Here is a 17,101-nt window from a genome sequence, read left to right as displayed (position 1 = left end):
TTCTTCTCATGCATGATGGTGACAAGCTAGGTGAGCTGTTTTTTCATATTATTGTGGCTTGTTGTGAGAAGGGCTATGTGTTTCTCCAACTCACTTATTCTTGTTGCCTCTCCTATATTGGTAAACCCTGGGGGTTGTTGATAAGGTGCAAGGAGGGGTGGCCTAGCAGTGTTCATAGGAGGTCCTAAATGAGGACGAGGGGGAAAGGGGTGAGGAGACACACCTTGGCTTTGTGGTGTAAAGTTGGGCCTTTGGAGACCAAGCTGGCCTTGATTGTAGAAGTTGGATGGGCCTATTTGGTTTCCTTGATTCCAGGAGAAATTGGGGTGATTTCTCCATCCTGGATTGTAAGTGTTGCTATATGGATCATTTTGGTAGAGAGCACTTACATTCGCAGTATTGGAATTACCCACAAAGGTGTTGGGGCATTCCTCCAAAAGATGTCCAGGGGTATGGCACCAACTGCATATTGACCCATGGTTGACCTGGTTAACTGGCATAAGCTCTCTAGGGATAATGGATTCTAACCTTTTGATGAGGCTATCCAGTTTGGCTTCCTTGGCTGGTACACCATTAATGATGTAACCCTTAGTGGTCCTTTTAGCCTCTTGGGGGGATTCCCACTCCCTAGTCTTATTAGCCAAGTTGGTCAGGAATGCCCAGGCCTCATTCTCATCAGTAAAAGTGGTAAAGCCTATAGGACACAGACTCTAAAAGCTGCTTAGTCTGAAAGTCTATGCCCTCATAAATAATTTGGCAAAGCTGCCACAAGTCAATACGATAGTGAGGGCATTCTAATAGGAGGTCCTTGAATCTCTCCATGAATCTAGAGAAGGACTCATGTGGTTTCTGCCTGAACTGAAGGATGTCACTCTTGAGTTTATTAATTGGTCTTATAAAGAGGAAAGAATTTCCTCAAGAAGACAATGGTGAACTCATCCCATGTAGTAATAGAATTAGTTGGCAGTCCATAGAGCCACTTCTTGGCATGGTCCTTCAGGGCAAAGGTTATAAACCGAAGCCTAACTGCATCATCAGTTAAATTTTAAACCTTAATTAGAACCCAAACCTCCTCAAATTCCCTAAGGAAGAGATATACATCTTCATTAGTCATCCCATGGAAGTAGGGTAGCATGCTAATGAAGTTGGTCTTGAGTTCATAATTGTTCCCTGTAGCAATAGGTAGCTTGATGCAAGAAGGCTGTGCAGCCTTGATAGGGTAAAATCTATCCCTAAGAGTCTTGGGTTGCTGGTCACCCATGGTCAAAGGTGGGGTCAAAGGTGTTATTCTAATAAGATGGTTGCTTGAATCACGGGTCCACACTGTAGCCACCTAAATAGATATAAAGTCACCTTTAGAAAAATTAAAGAAAAAAAATGAAAGACTAGAAAAAAAATCACTAAAAACAAGAGGAAGTCCAAGGTAGATAGTGCATTTGTCCCTCAGGAATCAAAACAGTGGTTCCAAAGCTGTACGGTTGCCATATAGGTTGATAGCAAGGGAACCCGTATAGTCTTCACGAGCCACCTACGGGCAACTCCAAGTGGATTCTGATGTAGAGTGGAGGGCTACTATACATTTCTGTTTCCAATAGCACTCACTATGTCGCTTTCCTATTATCAAAGTTGGTCACCTCCAAAGATAAGTCACATGCCAATCTACTCAACCAAGACAAGATGCAGCGTCATAGGTAACTTAATCCTATGAGGGACACCAAAAAGAGGTAGGGTTTGGGCATATGAACGACTTTAGATTGGATGCACAGTCTTAGAAACAGAAGATAAACAAAATGAGGTTTTCAAAAATTTTTTTTTTTTTCAGAAAAAGAAAAAGAAAAAGAAGAAAGAGAAGAAACTAAAACACTTCGAGTTACTTAAAAATCAAAAAAATAAAGTGGACAATAATCTCCTCGGCAACGGCGCCAAAAACTTGTCTGCAAGAAATAATTAACCGCAAGTGTACGCATCAATCGTAGCTACGGGTCGAACTCAGGGAGATATATGCCACCCTATTTTACTCACTTAAAAGCAATGCATAGTTAACCAAATTAAAGTATTAAATTAAACTAATTAAACTAACGAAAAATTAACGCATCCTAACTCACAAGCATCTAGCAAATTGAATTGGAGTCCCAACACATAAGCATCTAACCTATTAATACTAATGCGGATTTGAAGGAATAAGTTGCAGCCACACATTACAACCAAAAGGAAAAACTAAAAATCAAAGAAATAGAACTAACTAATTGAAGCTTGAACCGGATTGAAATTGCTTGTTTTTACCACACTTGAAATGGTGCTATCAAATCTGAAATTAAAACAAAATTAATTAAATTAAAATCCTACCATAATGCATAATGATAATAGTAAACTAGAAACTAAAAGAATTAAGAGGTTAAGAAGAAGAAGAAGATAAAAATAAAAATAAGAACTTGATACTCCCTTCTACCAAAGTTGAAAGTGCATTAACTAATTAGACTTTGCACGAATTTAGTTGAAGAAACTTGAACACTTGAATAATCCTACCATGTCTTCCTCTTCCAAATCTCGAAGTCTTATTATCAACTTAGGAACTTAGATTAGAACGCTTTAAAAGCTAAACTAGAATTAAATATTACAACCAAATTGAAGATATAAATTAAAGCTTGAATTAAAATCATTACAACCATGGAATTGAAATCATAAAATCAAACTAAAACTTAGAAAGCCAAAAATTAGAAGGAGAAAAGAAGAAATTTCATTAATAAATTGCACCTCTTATAAGCCTCAACCCTAGGGATAGAAGGAGGAGAAGAGGAGAGGAGAGAACCCACGGTTTTGGGAGCTCTCCTTCTAAAACCGTGGAGGGTGGTTAGGTGGGAGAAATAAATAAAAAAAATATGGGAAAATCTTAGAAGAGGGGGATATTCGGTGGAGGGAAGTAGAGGGGGAGAGATTTTAGGAGAGAGGGAAGAAAAAGAGGAGATAAGATAGGAAAAGAGAAGAAAATAAATAAATAAATAAATAAATAAAGATATGGGAGAGAGACATGTGGAGTGAGTTAGAGGATAGAGATATTTAAAGTGTTGGGGAAACCGTGGGAGAGATATTAGTAGAAGGATTTTAGGAGAGAGAAGAAATAGAGATGGGAGAGAGAGAATCGGGGAGTGAGATGGACTTGTGATGGAATTGTAACTAGGAGGAGAGGTGGAGAGCCGTGGAAAGGTTTGAAATAAAACAATAATAATAAAAAAAAACGATGAAAGGGAAAGTGAATGGGAGAGAGTGAAAAGAGATGGAATGTGAGTGGTGATTGAGATAGAGTTGTGAGAGAAAAAAATTAGGAGAGAGGTGGAATGGAACGTGAGTGGGATGGAGTTTAGGAAGTTTAGGAAAGAGGGAAAGAAAATTGTGAGTGGGATTTGAGATAGAGGCGGTGAGAGCCGTGAGTGGGAATTGAGATGAGAGAGTATCTTTTATTTTCTTTTTTTATTTTCTTTTCTTTTCTCCTCTCTCCTACTATTTCTCCTTTTAAAAATCATGGAGGGCATGTGAGCCTTCAAAAATCATGGAATCTTGTGGCAGTGTGGGTCCCCATATGGGTAGCAGTTTTTCTCTCTCTTTAAGACAAGAACATTGCCGAACCGGTCATGTACTTGTAGTAGATTTCCACCATTGACTAGATGTACCTCCTTTGATGCCAAAAATATCCTTGGGAAGTGGCAGAACGGCTATGGGCTTGCACTACAGCTCATTTCTGATCCATTATCCTTTCTTCGGTTGAAAAGAATAATCAACTGCATGGAGGCCTAAACGGATGCGTAACTGAGTTCTGTCACGTCCATCTTGCTCAAAATTTAGCTCTGAACACAGCCATGCAAAAACATTGGGCAGCTTTACGTGAAAATTTGGACATGTAGCCCCCGATAGTCCAGAATAGCAATAAATAGCCCAAAAACCTGAAAAGCACAAGAAAGCACCGAATAACTCTGTCCAATGTGGTAAAATGTATGCTTTATGCCCTAAGATTTCTCACATAAATGTGCTCATCATGTACTCAACACTCAAGGTTCAACAATCATATTTCATGCACCATAATTCATAAGCACTAAATCATCTAAGGAAAATTAACTCAAATAAATGTGTAGAATATACTCTGATTGGGTAAGCATATGGCTTTGGATTGTTTTAATTTATAAGATTCCAAAACAGCCAATTGCATTGATTTTCGTTGATTACATGAATGATATCCGGCCCACAATCACTACCCAGCTTAAAATGTGTAAAGGTAAGGGTTACAACCAAGGTCAGTTTTGCCTAAACCTACTTGATAGTAAATGAGCAAGTGAAGCTTGCCCAAGCCTAATCAATTGATAAAGATTGAAAACTAAATCCTAATCTAGATCATAATGTTGATGTACTATCCCTTTGCAATCCAAATATTAATCTTGCAAATTTCTTCCAGTCGCCAACCTAGTCTCACTATCATCTACTCTTACACATATAGAACACTTCAGCCAAAAAGTTATATATTATCAAATGGCAAAAGTTTTCATGCACGGTGGGGTATGTGTATGCCCTGCATTAAATCAGTCAAATTGGCATAAATGCCATTCCGAAATGACATAAAAACCTCTAACCCCCAATTTGATGGAATTAATAGGAGAATCTCCCCAGTATGTATAACTTCCCATTTATCCATTTAGTGGTTTTAAGCTTAAGAAATCCAGATTCCACAACCAAGTGCTTTACACTCCAATCTTACATAGAATTTGCAACTTTTTCCGCCCCAAAAGGAGAAACTATTTCTCCACCAGGTGGAAGGTTCATTACACCATCCTAGGATTCACAGACCCCTATAGGGTTTTAGCATGTTCCCCAAAACTCCCTCGTGATACCCCCGTGCATCTAAACCCCCTACGGTGAGTGGATTATTTCTTATTCCTTGTGGGTGGAGGGAAACTTGGTCCTTCCAAAAATACTGTCAACTTTGTATAGAATCAAAAATAACATATATGTGTTAAGAAACAACTCACAGAAGTGGCGATTTGCAGAAGAAAGTGAAATAAAATAGAGAAGAAACAACACAACGCACAACACAAAGGTTTTACGTGATTCACCCCCAAGATGGAAAGCTACGTCCACGGCCGAGCAATAGAACAGATTTCACTATCTCTGAAAATATTACAAAACCCTCACACACAACCCTCCCAAAGAAAAGAACAGTATAAAGGGAAGCCCTAACCCAGAAAATACAAAAATGCCCCTAGGGCCCAAAAATGACCAACTATATAAAGCAACCCCATTTGCACCATTTGACAATGCCCAATCAAATTTGTGCAGAAGATTGGCTAATGCAAGTTCATCGACAACAATGGCAAAATGGGTTCCAGGGCATCTCCTTTTACCAGTCCCAAACAGTATCAATTGGAAATCCTAGCTCTTGAAGTAAATAGAACTAGCATCGTTAAAGAACCTCTTTGGTTTAAACTCTTCTGGGTCATCCCATGATGCAGGTGATGAGCACATTTATGTGAGAAATCTTAGGGCATAAAGCATACATTTTACTACATTGGACAGAGTTACTCGGTGCTTTCTTGTGCTTTTCAGGTTTTTGGGCTATTTATTGTTATTCTGGACTATCGGGGACTGCATGTCCAAATTTACACGTAAAGCTGCCCAATGTTTTTGCATGGATGTGTTCAGAGCTAAATTTCGAGCAAGATGGACGTGACGGAACTCAATTACGCATCCGTTTAGGCCTCCATGCAGTTGATTATTCCTTTCAGCTGAAGAAAGGATAATGGGTAAAAAATGAGCTGTAGTGCAAGCCTATAGCCGTTCTGCCAGTTCCCAAGGATATTTTTGGCATCAAAGAAAGTACATCTAATCAATGGTGGAAATCTACTACAAGTACATGACCGGTTCGACAATTTTCCAGTCTTGAAGAGAGAGAATAACTGCTACCAACATGAGGGGACCCACACTACCACAAGATTCCATGATTTTTGATGACCCACATGCCCTCCACGATTTTTAAAAGGAGAAATAGTAGGAGAGATAGGAGAAAAGAAAAAAAAAAAAAAAAAAAAATGCTCACTCATCTCAATTCCCACTCACGACTCTCACCACCTCTCTCCTATTTTTTCTCTCTCTTCCATCTCAAATCCCACTCACAGTTCTCTTTCCCTCTTTCCTTAACTTCCTAAATTCCATCCCACTCACGTTCCATTCCACCTGCCTCCTATTTGTTTTTTTCTCACAACTCTATCTCAATCACCACTCACATTCCATCTCTTTAACTCTCTCCCATTCACTCTCCCTTTCATCGTTTTTTTTTATCATTATTATTTTATTTCTAACCTTTCCACGGCTCTCCACCTCTCCTCCTATTTACAATTCCATCACAAGTCCATCTCACTCCACGATTCTCTCTCTCCCATCTCTATTTCTTCTCTCTCCTAAAATCCTTTTCATGATCTCTCCCACCATCCAACTCTCTCCCACGGTTTCCCCAACACTTTAAATTTCTCAATCCTCTAACTCCCTCCACATGTCTCTCTCCCATATCTTTATTTATTTATTTATTTATTTTCTTCTCTTTTCCCATCTTGTCTCCTCTTTTTCTTCCCTCTCTCCTAAAATCTCTCCCCCTCTACTTCCCTCCACCGAATATCCCCCTTTTCTAAGATTTTCCCATTCTCTCTATCTCTTTTTTCTTATCCTTTATCTTATTTTTTTTATTTATTTCTCCCACCTAACCACTCTCCACGGTTTTAGAAGGAGGAGAGCTCCCAAAATCGTGGGCTCTCTCCTCTCCTCTTCTCCTCCTTCTCCTATAAATACCCCTAGGGTCGGGGTTTGTAAGGTGTGCAATTTATTAATGAAATTTCTTCTTTTCTCCTTCTAATTTTTGGCTTTCTAAGTTTTAGCTAATTTTGTGATTTCAATTCCATGGTTGTAATTATTTTAATTCAAGCTTTAATTTATGTCTTCAATTTGGTTGTAATATTTAATTCTAGTCTAGCTTTTAAAGCTTTCTAGTCTAAGTTCTTAAGTTGATGACAAGACTTGGAGATTTAGAAGAGGAAGCCATGGTAGGATTATTCAAGTGTTCAAGCTTCTTCAACTAAAATCATTCAAAGCCTAATTAGTTCATGCACTTTCAACTTTGCTAGAAGAGAGTATCAAGTTCTTATTTTTATTTTTATGTTCTTCTTCTTCTTCTTAACCTCTTAATTTTTTTAGTTTCTAATTTACTATTATCATTATGCATTATGGTAGGATTTTAATTTAATTAATTTTGTTTTAATTTCAGATTTGGTAACGCCATTTCAAGTGTGGTAAAAGCAAGTAATTTTAGTCTGGTTCAAGCTTCAATTAGTTAGTTCTATTTCTTTGATTTTTAGTTTTTCCTTTTGTTTGTGATGTGTGGCTGCAACTTATTCCTTCAAATCCGCGTTAGTATTAATAGGATAGATGCTTATGTGTTAGGATGCCAATTCAATTCGCTAGATGCTTGTGAGTTAGGATGCGTTAATTTTTCGTTAGTTTAATTAGTTTAATTTAATACTTTAATTTGGTTCACTTTGCATTGCTTTTAAGTGGGTAAAATAGGGTGGCGTATATCTCCCTGAGTTCAACCCGTAGCTACCATTGATCCGTACGCTTGCGATTAATTATTTCTTGTAGACAAGTTTTTGGTGCCGTTGTCGGGGAGATTATTGTCCACTTTATTTTTCTAATTTTTAAGTAATTCGGAGTGCATGGTTTCTTTTCTTTTTTTTCTTTTCTTCTAAAAAAGAAAAAATCAGTTTTTGAAAATCTCATCTTGTTTCTCTTCTGTTTCAAAGACTGTGCTCCCAATCTAAAATCTTTCTTATGCTCAAACCCAGCCTCTGTTGGTGTCCCTCATAGGATTAAGTTACCTATGATACTGCATCTTGACTTGGTTGGGTGGATTGGCATATGACTTATCTTAGGTGGTGACCAACTTTGATACAGGAAAGCGACATAGTGAATACCTTGGAAACAGAAACGTATAGTAGACTTCCACTCTACATCAGAATCCACTTGGAGTCGTTCGTAGGTGGCTATAGAAGAATATAAGGGTTCCCTTGCTGTCAACCTATATGGCAACCTTACAGCTTTAGAACTATTGTTTCTATTCTTGAGGGACAGATGCACCATCTACTTTGGGTTCCCTCTTGTTTTTAGTACTTTCTCTTCCTAAGTCTTTTATTTTTTTAATTTCTTTATAGGAGACTTCATATCTGTTTAGGTGGCTCAATCGTGGACTCGTGATTCATCTAACCATCTTATTAGACTACCATCTTCTCCACCACCTTTGACCATGGGTGAACCCAATACTCTTAAGGATAGGTTCTACCCTATCTGGGCGGCACAAGCTTCTTGCCTTATTCTGCCTACTGTTATAGGGAACAATTATGAACTCAAGACCAATTTCATTAGCATGCTACCCCACTTCTATGGGATGGCCAATGAAGATGCATATCTCTTCCTTAGGGAATTTGAGGAGGTCTGTGTTCTAATTAAGGTTCAAAATTTAACTGATGATGCAGTTAGGCTTCGATTTATACCTTTTTGCCCTGAAGGACCATGCCAAGAAGTGGCTCTATGGACTGCCGACTAATTCTATTACTACATGGGATCAGTTTACCATTGTCTTTTTGAGGATATTTTCCCTCTTCACAAGACTAATAAACTCAAGAGTGACATACTCCAATTCAGGCAGAAACTACATGAGTCCTTCTCTAGATTCATGGAGAGATTCAAGGACCTTCTATTAGAATGCCCTCACCATGGTATTGACTTATGGAAAATCTGTCAAATTATTTACGAGGGCATAGCCTTTCAGACCAAACAGCTTTTAGAATCTTTGTGTCCTGCCGACTTCACCTCTTTTTCTGATGAGAATGAGGCTTGGACATTCTTGACCAACTTGGCTGATAAGACTAGGGAGTGGGAATCCTCCCAAGAGGCTGAAAAGACCACTAAGGGTTACATCATTGATGGTGTACCAGCCAAGGAAGACAAACTGGATAAGTTCATCAAAAGGTTAGAGTCCCTTGTCACTAAAGAGCCTATACCAATTAATCAGGTCAACCATGTGTCAATATGCAGTTGGTGCCATACCGCTGGACATCGTTTGGAGGAATGCCCCAACACCTTTGTGGGTAATTCCAACACCGAGAATGTAAGTGCCTTCTACCAAAATAATCCATATAGCAACACTTACAATCCAGGATGGAGAAATCACCCCAATTTCTCCTAAAATCAAGGGAACCAAGGAGGCCCATCCAACTTTCACAATCAAGGCCAGCTTGGTCTCCAAAGGCCCAACTTTCCACAAAGCCAAGGTATGTCTCCTCACCCTTTCCCCCCTCATCCTCATTTAGGACATTTTGTAAATTCTGCTAGGCCTCCTCTCCTTGCACCTTATCAGCAATCCCTAGGGTTTACCAATACAGGAGAGGCAAAAAGAATAAGTGAGTTGGAGAAAAATATGGCCCTTCTCATGACAAGCCATAGCAATATGGAGAAATAGCTCACCTAGCTTGTCACCATCATGCATGAGAGGGAAAAAAGAAAGTTACATAGCTAGCCAACCTGAGCCAAATCCTAGACATCAGGCTCTAAATCAGCAAGGTACCCAAACTCCTCCACTTAATGTTATGCAAAGCCAACAGCATCAAGGGCCCTCCAATCAGGTAAATGCAATATATGTTTTGTGGAGTGGCCGTGAGTATTAACAAGTTAGTACACCTCAATCTTTATCATCTTATACTCCTGTTGATTTATCCCCTTTTGATGAGGCCATTGAAGTGCCTACTGTTCCCGGTTCGTTTGATGAACCTGTAGTAGTTTCAGATGATTTGGTTGAGGAAATCAAAGATGATTCAGTTGAGAAAGTGAAAGGGACCACCTCTGAAAGAATTTATATTCCACCTGCCCCTTTCCCAAATAGGTTGGTTAGCAAGAAGTCTCCTTCTGTGGAGAAAATATTGGATGTTTTTAAACAGGTTCAGGTGAATATTCCTCTTTTGGATGCTATAGCCCAGGTCCCCGCTTATGCTAAAGTCCTCAAAGACTTATACACCCAAAAGCGGACCACCAATATGCCTAAAAAGGCATTCTTGGCTGCTAATATCAGTTCTCTTATCGCCCAGCCAGTAGCAGCTAAGAATAAGAACCTTGGAAGCCCTACCATCTCTTGCACTATAGGCAACACCACTATTGATCATGCCTTATTAGATCTTGGTGCAAGTGTGAACCTATTACCCTTTCATGTCTACCAACAGTTAGGATTGGGAGAGCTGAAACCGACTAGAATTACTCTTCAACTTACAGACAGGTCGGTAAAAGTTCCCAAGGGGATGGTTGAGGATGTCCTATTAAAGGTTGGGAAATTTATTTTTCCTGTGAATTTTATTGTCTTAGATACCCAATCTACTACCAATTTTAAGGACCAAATCCCTATTATTTTGGGTATACCTTTCCTTGCTACTAGTAATGCTTTGATCAATTACAGGAATGGTCTCATGAAACTATCTTTTGACAATACTTCTGTGGACGTTAATGTGTTTAGGTTGGGCAAACAGCCTGATATGGATGAAGAGGTACATATGCTTCAGGAATTCTCCAATGATGTTGATACTTTCTTTGAGATTGATTTTGATTCAGGATTTCAGGAATGTATGCAGGAATTGGAAGGTGTTGATGATACCACCTTATCTGAGGTCTAGAGCATCCAACCACCATTGGAGCCCCTTGGACCCTATCCACCTCCACTCCTAAACCCTCATCATTGAGCCCCCAACATTAGAGTTGAAAGCATTGCCCTCCAACCTCAAGTATGCCTTCCTAGGGCAAGATCACACTCTCCCTATAATTATTGCTTCTGATTTGACTTCTATTCAAGAAGAAGAGTTGATAAAGCTTCTGAAAGAAGCTAAGGAAGCCATAGGTTGGACCACGTTAGACCTCAAAGGTATTAGCCCCTCCATTGTTCAACATCATATTCATCTGATGGAGAGCTCTAAACCTTTTAGGGAACCCCAAAGGAGGGCTTATCCTGTAATGAAAGAGGCAATCAAGAAAGAGTTCCTAAAGTGCTTGGATCATGACATAATTTATCCTATTTCTGATAGCCAATAGGTAAGTCCTGTGCAGGTTGTACCCAAGAAAGGAGGAGTCACTGTAGTTGAGAATACAAATAATGAATTGATTTCAACCCGTATCTAAACGGGATGGAGAGTGTGCATTGACTATAGAAAATTGAATGCAGCAACTTGGAAGGACCACTTCCCCTTGCCTTTCATTGATTAGATGTTAGAGAGACTAGCTGGCCATGAATATTATTATTTTCTCGATGGATATGTAGACTATAATCAGATCCATATTGCTTTGGAGGACCAACATAAGACCACATTTACATGCCCTTATAGAACCTTTGTTTATCGGTGTATGCCTTTTGGGCTTTGCAATATGCCCCTGCTACATTCCAAAGGTGCATGATGAGTATCTTTTCTGATATGGTAGAGCACTTCCTAGAGGTGTTTATGGATGATTTTTCTATTCACGGCTCTACCTTTTCTAATTGCTTACATCACCATTCCTTGGTTCTCCAAAGATGCATAGAAAAGAACTTGGCATCGAATTGGGAGAAGTGTCACTTCATGGTGAAGCAAGGCATTGTTCTTGGTTATATTGTGTCCAAAGATGGGATAAAGGTTGATAGATCTAAGTGGACCTCATTGTTAATTTACCACCACCCAAACTACCATTTTGGCAAAGGACCACACTTTTGAGTTCTCTTCTGAGTGTCACAAAAGCTTTGAGCAACTAAAAAGAGAGTTGACCTCAACACCCATTATTCAAGTTCCAATATGGACAGTGCCATTTGAGTTTATGTGTGATGCCTCTAATTTTGCTATAGGGGTTGTTCTTGGAAAAGAATCAACAAATTGCCCATACGATTTATTATGCAAGTAGGACTCTTGATGATGCACAACTTAATTATACCACCATTGAGAAAGAATTTTTAGCTGTTGCGTTTGCATTAGAGAAGTTCAAGCCCTACTTGATTGGATCACATGTGATTGTTTATACTGACCATGCAGCTATCAAATATCTTGTGCAGAAGAAAGATGCTAAGGCTCACCTCATTAGGTGGGTCCTCTTATTGTAAGAATTTAATCTTGAAATTAGGGATAAGAAGGGCAGAGAAAATTTGGTTGCAGACCATCTATCCCAGCTGTCTAATTCCTTGACTGTTGATTCTCCAGTCAACGAGAACTTCCCTGATGAGTAGCTGATGGTAGTGTCTAGTGAACCTTGGTTTGCTGATATTGTCAATTATCTGGTTACGGGTGTGACACCTACACATTGGTCCACCAAAGATAAGTATCATTTTTTTTCACAGGTCACATATTTCTTTTGGGATGATCCTTATCTGTTTAAGACTTGTCCGGATCAAGTTATCCAGAGATGTGTTCCTGATCATGAGCAACAATCTGTCTTATCTTTTTGCCATGATCAGGCATGTGGAGGCCATTTTGGGCCTAATAAGACAGCGGCCAAAGTGTTACAGTGTGGATTTTATTGGCCTAGTCTTTTTAAAGATGTCTTTACTTATTGCAAGGCGTGTTTTTTATGCCAATCTTTAGGGCGTCTCTCTAGGAGGAACATGATGCCCCTCAACCCAATTCTGGTGGTTGAGGTATTTGATGTATGGGATATCGATTTCATGGGGCCTTTCCCAAATTCTTTTGATAACCTGTACATATTACTTGTTGTGGACTATGTGTCCAAGTGATTGAGGCCGTTGCTTGTAAGACCAATGACCACAAGGTGGTTGTGAAATTCCTAATGTAGCGGCCCCAAATCTGGGTGAGTTATGGGTGCTGGCCCTCGCGGGCCGCCGTGTGATAACGGCCGATCTTCCATCTCACTTACATTTAATTCATTGGCAGCGGATAATCAATCACTCAAATATCATTGAATTACAATGGAAACTAAGTCTATATCACCTCAATGCACAGCAGAAGTTATTCATTCTAAGTAATTCTGTCAATGACTGAAATCTAAAAGAACTTCATTCACATAACCATAGTCTAAAAACCTCTCACTTGAGTCATCACACAACTTGTATCATCATAAAGCATTACATCCCATTCTATTCTTCAAATTACATTAATGCTACTGACCACCTACTATCACACTGAAACCCACCAACTGTCTTGAATCATAAAAAGAAAAGAAATAACTCTAAGCGTTATTAAATCAAGGATCCACTACTCAGGAATTATCAAGTATTTTCCCCTAGCCTTCTTAACGCACTCCGTACAGTGACACTCCATGTGAGCCTGCTCTGCAACTGTAAAATATTGAGGGGTGAGCTCAACTAGCCCGTGAGAAGAATACAGTCATATTATGATGCAAGAAACATGGATGATAGAATCTGAACATATTATACATTTGATCATAGATATATAATCATGCATGGCATTTGAAAATAACACTAAAAACATGCTCAATGAAAATATAGTACATCTTTTAATTCTTAAGATGAATCATTTAATTAATTTGGTCTGGTCATTGTGAACTACCACTCGTACGTAGAAAGTGAGGTCGTCATAACTGCCATAAACTTAAGGTCTACTCCTGATTCCAGGCATCGTAACCCTGGGGAGGACCGCCATATCACTAAACAATGGATAGTCTACCCCTAGTTCCAGGCATCGTAACCCTAGGAGGGACTAATCTCATCGGTATATAAGGGATAGTCTACTTCTGATTCCGGGCATCGTGACCCCGGGAAGGGCTATCTCAGAATATACTATGTCTACTCCTGATTCCGGGCATCGTAACCCCGGGGAGGACATCTGTCACACTAGGCATGATCTACTCCTGATTCCGGGCATCGTAACCCCGGGAAGGATCACACTCTAGCATCTATACACCTCATCCAGTACCTAACCCCCTACTGGAAAGGGGTGGTAGTCACATGGGTTCTTTACCATTCCATTCCTTTCGTTTCATTTCCATGAGTCTAACATTTATTTCAATCTTTCTTTCATGAAATTCATATTAGCCTTAAAATCTCATCATAAATAAGATCATCTATTTATATATCATTTAAAACATTCTAAGACATATAATATAATACATTTCACTTAAACATAAATCATGATGCAATGAAACATGCTTAATCATAAAGTGCAATAAAACTCAATAATATGACGATATTCCACTCACATTGCACTGTGTCCGTTGGTTCTATGAAAACCCTTTCTGTCTCGTTTCTTGTGAATTCGTCCACGTCACCTACATGGGTATCCTTCCTTAATTTAAAATCTAAACATTTTATTACTTCAATTTTAATGATTTAAAAACATAGACAGTCCTAATTTTAGGTTTTTGGTCCATTATATATAATATCGACTTCCCCTATTTGACTTTGGTTCACCCAATCAAAGAACCATTATTTTGTTTGTTTACTTGTAGTGCAGGATCGATAGAGAAGAAGGTTGAAAGGGGTAGCAACTCTCCTAGGTCCCTAGTAAGCAGTAGAGAAGCCCTTCAAGGCTTGCCCAAGGATTCATCACGGTTCATTAATGGAGTCTCCTCCAAAATAGAAATCAATATCATATTCTCTCTGTCTTCTCAATCCAATAGAATAGCCATTAACTAGCTATTGAGCTCACGAGATTACAAGAAGAATAGGAAAGATACATAAAATAATAACTAGATAAAGCAACTAACATAAAATAATTACTAGACATGCAATCAGCAATAACATAATAGGGAGTTAGATAGGAGCAGCAATAATATAATAGGAAGCTTAGTGCTGAGGTAGATGGGGCGTAAGCTTCTCATGGACCCTTCTGGAATGCCAAAGCTATGTAGGATGGTTATGCGACTCAAGTGTTCCTCTTATAACCATGGGGTATATGGAATAATCAGGGGTCTCTGGTTCAAACATGGATTCAAGTCGGAGATCGGTTTAGCCTGTGCATAGCACGGAAGTTGGTCTGGATTATTGAGTATTATACATACAGGGTGCTAGGCTATATTCATTTAAAAATAGGGTATACTATTTAGGAATGGGATCACCACCACCCATCAATGACACCAACATATTAAATAATGGGGTGATGTAATCATCATCCAACAAACATTAAATGAAACCAATGTAAATATAACATAGTGAGGTCATGTAATACTATTCATCATAAATATATATATAAAGTATTAGATTTGAAAAGTATCCACTACTAGCCTTATAATATATAAAATTAACAAATATGTTGAAACCAATACTATTCAAGAGGGAAAGCATTCGGTTGTCAAGGCTTGGTGAGTTAGTCACCGCGGCTTGAGAAGATGACCGGAGTCAGAAGTAGACTATCCCTTATATACCGATGAGATTAGTCCCTCCCAGGGTTACGATGCCTGGAACTAGGGGTAGACTATCCATTGTTTAGTGATATGGCGGTCCTCCCCAGGGTTACGATGCCTGGAATCAGGAGTAGACCTTAAGTTTATGGCAGTTATGACAACCTCACTTTCTACGTACGAGTGGTAGTTCACAATGACCAGACCAAATTAATTAAATGATTCATCTTAAGAATTAAAAGATGTACTATATTTTCATTGAGCATGTTTTTAGTGTTATTTTCAAATGCCATGCATGATTATATATCTATGATCAAATGTATAATATGTTCAGATTCTATCATCCATGTTTCTTGCATCATAATATGACTGTATTCTTCTCACGGGCTAGTTGAGCTCACCCCTCAATATTTTACAGTTGCAGAGCAGGCTCACATGGAGTGTCACTGTACGGAGTGCGTTAAGAAGGCTAGGGGAAAATACTTGATAATTCCTGAGTAGTGGATCCTTGATTTAATAACGCTTAGAGTTATTTCTTTTCTTTTTATGATTCAAGACAGTTGGTGGGTTTCAGTGTGATAGTAGGTGGTCAGTAGCATTAATGTAATTTGAAGAATAGAATGGGATGTAATGCTTTATGATGATACAAGTTGTGTGATGACTCAAGTGAGAGGTTTTTAGACCATGGTTATGTGAATGAAGTTCTTTTAGATTTCGGTCATTGACAGAATTACTTAGAATGAATAACTTCCGTTGTGCATTGAGGTGATATAGACTTAGTTTCCATTGCAATTCAATGATATTTGAGTGATTGATTATCCGCTGCCAATGAATTAAATGTAAGTGAGATGGAAGATCGGCCGTTATCACACGGCGGCCCGCGAGGGCCAGCACCCATAACTCACCCGGATTTGGGGGCGCTACACCTAAAGGAGAATATTTTCTCCCATTTTGGTACTCCCTGTGCTATCATTAGTGGTCGGGGTAAGCATTTTTGTAACCATCCCTTTGAGGCCCTTATGAGAAAATATGGTGTCATACACAAGTTGGCCACACCCTACCATCCCCAGACCAGTGGCCGGGTTGAGGTCTCCAATAGGCAAATTAAGCAAATTCTTGAGAAAACCATCAACCTGAACCGCAAGGATTGGTCTAATCGGTTAGTAGATATTTTGTGGGCCCATAGGACCACCTTTAAGACTGATCTTGGTCAATCTCTGTACCGTCTGGTGTATGAAAAGTCATGTCACTTACCTGTTGAGCTTGAGCACAAGGCCTTTTGGGCTATTAAAAAGCTTAACTTTGATCTACCCACTACAGGTGCCCATTGGAAACTCCAACTATCTGAGTTGGAAGACTTTAGCAATGAGGCATATGAGAATGCCCGGATTTACAATTCTCGTTTGCACCTCTTTCCAGGTAAGTTGCGCTCTAGATGGGATGGCCCCTATATTGTTCAGACTGTTTATCTTTATGGGGCTGTTGAAATTGTCAATCCACGTACAAGTGCTACCTTTAAGGTAAATGGCCAATGTTTGAAGCCATACATTGAGATGTCTGCTCCAGTTGAGGAAGAGGTCATGGATCTCCATGAGCCTCTTTACCTTGACGACTGATCTCCTGGTATGTATCCCCTTCCTTGTCCTTATTCTTTCTTTTCTGCATGCATTGAGGACATTGCATGAGTTAAGTGTGGGGGTGT

At 39.2% G+C, this 17,101-nt stretch overlaps 1 non-coding gene across 1 annotated transcript; it reads right to left on the bottom strand.

Moving 5' to 3' along the window:
* Positions 1–8,701: 8,701 nt before the first annotated feature.
* Positions 8,702–8,808, bottom strand: LOC122641216. Its single transcript, XR_006329864.1, has one exon. It is a non-coding gene; the product is annotated as a small nucleolar RNA R71 (small nucleolar RNA).
* Between the last annotated feature and the right edge of the window lie 8,293 nt (positions 8,809–17,101).

This window comes from Telopea speciosissima, chromosome 9 (assembly GCF_018873765.1).
Source record: "Telopea speciosissima isolate NSW1024214 ecotype Mountain lineage chromosome 9, Tspe_v1, whole genome shotgun sequence".
Taxonomy (NCBI): domain Eukaryota; kingdom Viridiplantae; phylum Streptophyta; class Magnoliopsida; order Proteales; family Proteaceae; genus Telopea; species Telopea speciosissima.
The sequence above is the reverse complement of the archived record's forward strand: the minus strand, read 5'-3'. Positions and strand labels throughout refer to the sequence as shown.